This window comes from Hydra vulgaris, chromosome 08 (assembly GCF_038396675.1).
Source record: "Hydra vulgaris chromosome 08, alternate assembly HydraT2T_AEP".
NCBI lineage: Eukaryota > Metazoa > Cnidaria > Hydrozoa > Anthoathecata > Hydridae > Hydra > Hydra vulgaris.
The window spans coordinates 21,470,855-21,480,097 of record NC_088927.1 but is presented as its reverse complement, the minus strand read 5'-3'; the positions used below and the strand labels follow the sequence as shown (position 1 = coordinate 21,480,097).

Genomic DNA, 9,243 nt, shown 5'->3' with positions numbered 1-9,243 from the left:
TCTAATCACAGAGCACCCCGAAAGAGCTTTTAACGAGAAAGTTCACGCCGACTTTCTTACCGATATCGCTTATATAGCCGGAGAAGGCATCAAAACTCGACTTTTTGATTCTGAAATCATTGCTCTACCCCTGTGCCACGGATGCTTAAAAAAAATTAAATAGGTAATCTGGGACCCAATTGCATTCTAACCGGAGACAAAATATCTGCACATTTAGTTGTGTCAACTCAGTAGGCAGAATTTCTATACAATATCATTAAAAAAAAAAAAAAAACTAGTACAAAACGAAAAAAAAAAGACAATATTTAAATAATAGTGAATCGCTTTCGAACGCATAACAACAGGTTTCTGCATAAAAATCCATTTCTCCAACAAGAAACATTTTTCCGTTTGCAGATGAGAGGTCTTTCTTCTGACATAGACAAAGTGTGAATTCTCTTTATCGCGTTACTTAAACAAAAATTAAAAACTTCCGCTACATTTATGTTATGTTTAGCTGACGTCACGATGTGTTTGGCGCATAGTATTTTTTTAACAGAATCGTGTGATGATGATTTCAAAAAGTCGTTGGATGAAACTGGTAACAAACCTTTGTATAAGTCTGTTTTGGTTCCAACTACTACCAGAGGCATTTTATCTTCTCGTATTTCTCGTAATTGAGAATATAGTTCTATCAATTTTTGGGCTGATTCCACAGATTCGTATTCATACGTAAGAATGATACCATCAGCTGTTTTTATATGTTTTTTTGAATCTTCAGTTTTTGTTTCGGCGAGAACAGCCATTTGAATATTTAGTTGATATCCTTTATATGACTTTTTGTACTTATAGATATTATTTTCAGTGTTGTCTTTATTGTCAAAAGGAAGTCCGATAAATCGGTTTATAAGTGCTTTTTTACCGCTACCCTTCGAACCAACAATTACAAACTTTCGTATCTTTCTTTTCCGATTAACTTCGTGTTTTCTTCTCTCTTCGTTAAGCATGTGCATTTTTAAAGATATTTATCTAAATAGAGATAATGATTATTAAACAATAACAACTAAAATATATATGCATATTTTTTGTTATTTAAATAAAATTTCCAGTAATACGTCCAACAACAAAAAATTGCGTTGCAACATTTATCTTGCTTGCAACAAAAATTTTTATCTCATTACGCAAAAAAAGCAGCCAATTGGTTAGTTACACTCACAAAAAAAGCAATCTTGTTGAAATTTAAAACTTATTTATGTCATTTCTATATTAACTTTGAAAATATCTTTTAATACGCCTCTGAAATTTGTATCAATTTTTCGGTAGATTCATCGGATTCGGAGCGTGGAAACTAGTGAATGGAAATCCGGTAAACATTACATTTCCTTGGTTTACGATATGTTTTAAGATTTCATTTATTCAAATTTTATTGCGCAGTAACGTTGAAGGAAGTAATTTAATTTCATTTCATAATTATTCTAAAAAATGATATTGTGAACATGATTTCTCTAATCTTTGCTTACTATTAGAAAACAAAAGTAAATTCGTTTTCAATATTTAATAATTACGAGCGAGATTTAATAATCATTTAACTAAGAGCTCGAGTTAACGTCTTCCAATCAGCACAATCAGTCAAGTAGAGGACTCTTCACTCTTTTGTGGCGCAAATACAAGCGTTTATATTGAAAAACAAAACTTTTACGTCATTTGATCGCTTTGTAATTACGTCATCAACGACTTGACAATTGTGTAGTCATTCATTGAATTAAAAACAAAGAAAATTTTCACAAATCTATTTTTAAACACTTTTTTAGAACGATTAGACGAAACAATAAAGTTAAAATATATAAACAACTATGAAATTCAAATGTTTCTTTAATACTATTTTGAACAATTTTTTGTAAAAGAAAATTCAAATTCCGATTAAGGTAGTAACTTATTGAAAGGTATATTTTAAACAAATTTGAAACAATATAAACAGGTTTTAATTTTTTTTTAAGACGTTTTAAGCGGCTTTTATAGCAATTATAGAAAAAAAATCATTGTTAAAAAACGCCCCAACAACAACATTTTATTATAAAATTTATATTTTAATATAAAAATGCTTCAACGATCTATTTAATAAAATAAATGGTTGCAGCATTTCCACATTAATATTGTTTTAGGTGCGAAAATATCTTCCCGACGCGTTTAAAAAACTTTTACTCAAATCCTTCTTGTGCAAATTTAACAAAACCAAAGTTTCCTTTACAAAATAGTTAATTAAATATAAATGAGTTATATCAAACGAGCCTTTTTTTTTAGTTTTTATGAATATAAAACATATATACATATATAAACAAAAACAAAAAAAATGCTTTTTTCTTAGCTTTACCTTTTAAAAAACTAATTGACACTTTTCAAAGAACAATCGATTCACTTTTTTATGTCATGACAAAGTAAATGACTACTACAAACTAAGGAAATTACCTATTAACGTAGAATTTTTAGATGATAAGCCACAACCTTTTAAAAATAAAAGATGATTTATTTTCCTGATATATAAACTGCATACAAATTTATACAAATATGCATCTGTTAAACAAAACAAACCTCCGACAAAGTTCGGATAATTAATAAACAAACGATTGCAAAAAATTTTTCAATTGAGTTTTTATTAAAACTGCAAATAAATACCCATCGTATAAAAATGTATTCTTGAAATCCAATAAAAGATCGCTTTTTTTTTTAACAAGAATTTACAGGTTTTTATGTATTTTTTAACCGTTCTTTTAAAGCCATTCTCCACCACTTAGAATTCTTACGCACTTCAGAAGCGTTTTTGTTTTATCTTAGAAAAAGGAGTTTCACCCTTATATACAAATGTAACAAAGTAATTTAATTTGCCTTCTTTTGTAATACAAATCATTCAAACAAGTGCTTTATAAAGAACTCCATGAACAAATTGTTTGATTTATTTTTGCAAATACTTTCATTTCAAGTTTGAAAACCTATGTAAAATACCATTGTGAATGTTTTTCAATAATTTGCGCTAAAAATTAAGACGCAAATTGCATTAATAGATTTTACCGCAGTAAAACTAAACCCAAATGAATAGTGGTCTCTGAAACGTCAGGAAAAATAAAAGAATGAAATAGCGCCAATGTTTTTGACGTAACTAACCACGTTGTCGTTCTTAAAATTGCGTCAATTAATTAATATTACATAATACAGTCATATGGCATAATTCCCGTCTTGCTTTATCATTATTTAGATAAGTTGATTAATTTTTTTATAAAATTTAACAATATGCCAACTTTACTCATCATTTATTCTTAAATTCTTGACTTTTTTACATATCTATAGAAAAAAAGACATCTGGCTTGAAAGTGCGTCAAAAGGATCAAAAATCTTTCACTTAATAGCCAAAGAAACGGTAGTATAAAGTTAAGGTAAATAATTAAACAGTTGGACGCTTTGTTTAAAAGTTTATATATATATATATATATATATATATATATATATATATATATATATATATATATATATATATATATATATATATATATATATATATATATATATATATATTGTGATAAACCGACAGCTAAAATAAATTGTTTTGCCGCTAAACAAGAAGACTATTTCTTTTATAAACGTTATGAAGTAAAGTTACGGACCACCGTGATTATTATTTATTTAAATCAAAAGGTATATATTGAAAATATTGTCTTTTCTAATACCTGCTTCGTTTTGAAAATTAAAAAAAAAAGTGACTTGTCGACAAAAAATGTTTGAATTTTGACTCAAGTTTAACGCGTAGCTGTTTAAAATAGACTAAACTTTTGAATAAAAATTTTGTTGATACAAAATCAAATATTTATTTGTAGCTGAACAGTATCCATTTGAATTTAAAGCATAATAAACCTTTTCAAAAAAGAATTTCTCTATTTTTTTGGAAAATCTATTTAAAGTTCTTGTTCTAAAATTCTAATTCTAGAAATAAGTAGGTCTTAGAAGGACTATAGTTTTACGGACCTTATATCACGGAGACAATATTAAGATTTCATATTTCTTATTATACACAACCCAAAAATATTTTTTTAATAAAAAAACACAACCAGGAATACAAAGGAAGTCGTACGCGTTTTTCCACACGTTAAACTTGGGTTGCTATACCAATTTTTTCAACTTTTTACAAACCAGATATTTCATTTAGAATTTTTTTAAGAATTTATATTGCTTATTTATTTTCCGATAACAATTTACATGTTTCGCAACATACATGACTTACAAAAGTATATAATATAGTATTAAAGTATATAAAATATATATAATAGTCTTATCATCCAATCCTTTTAAGAGCTTGTTTTTTACAAGATGTTGCCTTGTAAAAAAATGGTTTGTCCAGAAAGTCCTTTTGATTTTTAACTATTAAACTAAAAATAATTTTTTTTTACAAAAAAGGAATTTTAATCTCTAATATTTGATTGTTTTGTTCTATTACACTAGGTAACAAAAAAAAACTTCGGTCTGCTCCCTGAGTAAAAACTTGTCAGTCTGACTAATTCTGACTTGCTGATTACAGTGTTGTAATCAGAATATTTGTGTCACATCAGGTTTTTGAGTTATATCACTTTTACATTTTTGTAAATAAGGCATGTTGAAGCTAGCTTTTATATTGCTTAATATTGCTGTACACTTGTTTTGTTAAGTACTTTACTTTCAAATGTTATGTTTATTTTATTTTAGACTGATCGTGTAGTATTTTCAAAACAATATGAAGAAAGTTAAAAGGGATTGCTTGAATCATCCAGACTATTTCTGCTATATCTGTGGACATTTTACTCCCCGTGATTAGCGGAAACAACTTACAAGAAAAGTGAAAGTTGCATATCATCACTACTTTGGCGTCACAGTATGTGATCAAGACAGAACCTGGGCGCCAGATATTTGCTGCAGTGTTTGTTAACTGGGCTCAACCAGTGGCTAAATGGCAAACGAAATTTTATGCCGTTTGCGGTACCAATAATATGGCGAGAGCCAAGAGATTATCATTCGGACTGCTACTTCTGCATAACACATATTACTGGATACTACAAGATAACAAATCAGCAAATCATTATCCAAATTGTGACTCGTGTGGAACAGGCTTTGAAACCTGTTCCACACGATGAACAAAATCCAGTTTCAAATCCTCCAGTTTGTCTTGATTGCGAAAGCGACGATGATGATGAGGAAAGTCACAGGGGAGTGATCCATATGAACCTACAGATGATGAAAAGATACCTCATATTATTGGCCAAGCTGAATTGAACAATTTAGTGAGGGATCTGGGGTTAATGAAGAAGAAGGTAGAACTGCTTGGATCTCGTTTACTATGGAATTTGTTACAAAGCGGAACAACAATTACACATTTTCGTAATAGGCATGTACATCTTGCTAAATTTTATGACAAGAATGACGGTATCTGTTATTGTACTGACATTAACGGTTTCATAAAAGAACTCGACTGTGAGTATACTCCAGGAGACTGGCGTTTGTTTATAGACTCAAGTAAAGTTAGTCTTAAAGCAACTCTCTTACTTAATGGGAATGTGATGCCATCTATTCCATTAGCACACGCAGTCGGATTACATGAGACTTATGATTTTATGAAGTTGCTTCTCAACGTTATCAAGTATAGAGATCATAACTGGTGCCTCTGTGGGGATCTAAAAGTAGTGACTTTAGACTGTTCAAAAATTTGGTGAAGCCTCTGGGCAAGGATTCGGGTGGCTTCGCTTATCTTGAAGAGAAGCTCAAAACCACTCTTACACCAGCGAAAATAAGTGAAGGTGTGTTCACCGGACCTCAAATTTTTGAAGGCATTCGTGATCCCACCTTCAAGACGCAGCTGCAGTCTGCGCACCTGGCAGCCTGGGATGCATTTGTGGCTGTGGTTTCTAACTTTTTGGGAAACCACAGGTCTGAGAACTATGAAGAGTTGGTTGAAAGAGTAATTACAAAATACAAGGATATGGGATGCAGAACGTCCTTAAAAATTCACTTTTTCCACTCCCATCTCATTTTCTTCCCACCCAATCTAGGTGCAGTTCACCCTGTTTGTGGAGGTGCGACAAACAGGGTGAACGGTTTCACCAAGAAATAGCAACGATGAAAAACAGATATCAAAAGAGGTATGACAGCAACATGATGGGCGATTTTTGTTGGTTTTTACAGCGAGAGTGTGACACTAATTACAAAAGAAAAGCAACATCATCTAATTATTTTTGATTTCAAAATGCACTGTATTACGATTGCCTGAAGTTATTTGTACATATGATACTGTATAGTTGCTTTTGCTCTTCTATTTACATACAAATTTTATTTGTATTAAAATTTAGAAGGATTGACATATTTCTAATGACCATAAAGTGTTAAAATGGTAAATCAAGATGTCAATATAACTTTTAAAAACTGACGTGATACACAGTTTTCAATAACATATTTGGAATCAGCAGGTCAAAAGGTCTTAGTACACTTGATAGATCTCAGGTAGCAAAAATGTTGTTCCCTAGTGTTATCAGTTGCCATCTTTCTGGTAATTGAATGATGCCTGATTCATGAAACTTCTAATTTATTGAAGCAAAAGGTTCTCTAAAGAATGTTTTAACTTATTCTTCTGATGTAATTTTTTTTCAAACTGAAGAATTTTTAATAAACGAAATAGATGGTAGCCTGATGGTGCACAATCAGGGCTGTAATAATGGTGAGGTAGTATGTTGCAACCATTTCCCAATAGCTTCAGACGAATAATAAAAGAAATATGTGGTCATGCATTGTCATGGTTTTACCGTGACAATGCACTTAAGCTGCCAGCGTGGAACTTATTGCAATTGGCTTCGGAAATGCCGTCGATTATGAAAATTCTTCGTGGTAATATACTTAAATATCCAAACCATTGCGAAATGAAGATTTAGATATCTTAAAAATACATTTCGGGAAATGTGTCTCATTGTTAAAAAATTTAAAAATATAAAATACAGTCAGAACCAGTGACAGAAACAACTGAGACAGAACGGGTTTGCAAAAATAGGACTGTAAGCTTTACATTAAACGTCCAATGAATGGGATGTATATTTTAGTCATAATCAAAATATAGTAGATCATTGCGGCAAAGATCCACTTTATTTAAAATCATAATTGTTGATAAAAATACAAAATAACGCCATCTTATGTCAACAGAAGAATAAGCAAATAATTTAAAGTTTCTACTTAACTTGGAAAGTCCTCACAACAATCCACAATCACGATGACTTTTTTTTAGTTGTTAAGGTGCTCCATGAAGAACTAAGCATGAGTTCACTGTGAAAGAGTAATTTAACTAGAAAGTTTACACTTTCTTCCTTACCAATTTTGCTTATCTGGTCAGAACCAACATTGAACAACAGACCTCTTGATTTTGAGAAAGAACTCAGATCACTGCACCACCAATAATAATAAAAAAAAACATATTTTTAATTTGCTAAAAAAATATTTAACAAACACCCAACTTAAATTTTTTGAACGTCAATTACGTATGAATAATTGTGTCAAATAAGGAAAACGTTGGACCGTTAAAGTTAAAATTCTAGCTATGAAAATCATTCATCGCAGTCCACAAGCTTTCAAAATGTTTGGAAGAGTTTTTTAATTACGTGCTAGAAGTACTATTTAAATTTTTCTTGAAAAATCTTTTGGGACTCTAGAATCTGGTTTTTCCAATAAGGTTATGGCTTTACTAAAAATGCGATTAGATACTATGAAAAAATTGGAACGAAACTGTAGCCTTGTTTTGATTTAATGTCTTTAAATCAACATCTTGATTATGACAAAAACAATGACAAGATTATTGGAATTCAATCTAATGTGTACATAATTTAATGAATTCAATCAAACCAGTAAACCAAGTACTTGTATTGATGTTTCGCGGGTTATCAACAAAATGGAAACAACCAATTGCATATTTTCACAGTAATAATTACTATGTATTCAACTAATTTAGCTAAGATAGTAAATATTGCTATGATTCATCTACATAAAACAGGTTTAGCAGTAACATGTCTTGTTTGGGATCAAAGCTCAAGTAATATTTGAGCTCTCAAATTTTTAGGTATTTTATCATTAAGTCAACAAGTTTCACATCCAACTACAGGAGCAAAAGTTTATATAATATTTGATCCACCACATCTTATAAAAAATGTTAGAAACAATTTTATAAAACATGAAATTTTATCTGATGGTTAAATAATATCATGGAAGCGTCTGGAAGAACTTTATAATTTTGACAAGGTTAATGCTGTCCAACTTGTGCCACAGTTAACAGATCACCATTTAGATCTAGGATCACTACTAGCCATGCGAGTAAAATTGGCAACGCAAGTTTTTAGCAGTCAAGTTGCTACTGCTTTGACTGAATATGCTTATACAAAGTTATTGCCTAAAAAAGTTTTGTCAACAGCCTTTTTTATTAAGTATTTTGATATTTTATTTGACATCTTGAACTCTCGTAAACTTAAAGCAGATAAACCAAAACGCTTTAACTCTAAATAATAGTTTTACAAAAAGCTTGAAGATTTAAGAGTTTGGATTAAGGGTTGGCATTTCTCTGGTGTTTGCAGCCAAAAAAGTAAATCCAGTCATTGGGGTTTAGATTGCTTCATGAGGACTTTTTTTGTTTGCACAGCTCAATTTAATCAGGAATTTTTTGCATTAATACGAAACAAAGGAGACTGGAATGTCAGGCCAACAGCAATGCAATTTTTTTTTTTTTTTTTACCTCTTCACTTTTAACAAGGCTGCAAGCAATCACTAATTAGAGTTGGAGGTTACTGGAAGAGAAAAGGTAAAGTTTGTAGAACAAGATAACGATCGATAAACAACTTAAAAGATTGCAAATTATATGAATCAGGAAAGCAATATGAAGGAAGCGAATTCCAAAGATCTGATGTTCGAGGAAAAAAACTAGACGAATAAGAGCTTTTGGAGCACTTAGGAACAGTCACAGAAATAGGATGAGACTTAATTCAATGATGAGTAACGCGAGAATGTGTTTTAGTAGATGGTACAAGAGACGCTAGCTCTTTAAAGCAGCGCTCATTATAGTATTGTAAAAAAGAGAAAGAGAAGCAACGTTACGACAATGTGATAATGGTCGGAGGTTAGCTGCAAAAGCAGGTACAACTATGTTTACAATGCGTTTTTGCTCCTTGTCTTAAAGAGAAAGGGCATCATTAGAAGATCCGCCCCAGATACGGCAACAGTATT

The 9,243-nt window shown here is 30.8% G+C and overlaps 1 non-coding gene across 1 annotated transcript; it reads right to left on the bottom strand.

Moving 5' to 3' along the window:
* Positions 1 to 304: 304 nt before the first annotated feature.
* Positions 305 to 2,575, bottom strand: LOC124817482 (uncharacterized). The gene is made up of 2 exons (XR_010639980.1): positions 2,446 to 2,575; positions 305 to 1,008 (listed from the first exon to the last, which is right to left on the bottom strand). It is a non-coding gene; the product is annotated as an uncharacterized LOC124817482 (transcript).
* Positions 2,576 to 9,243: the final 6,668 nt, after the last annotated feature.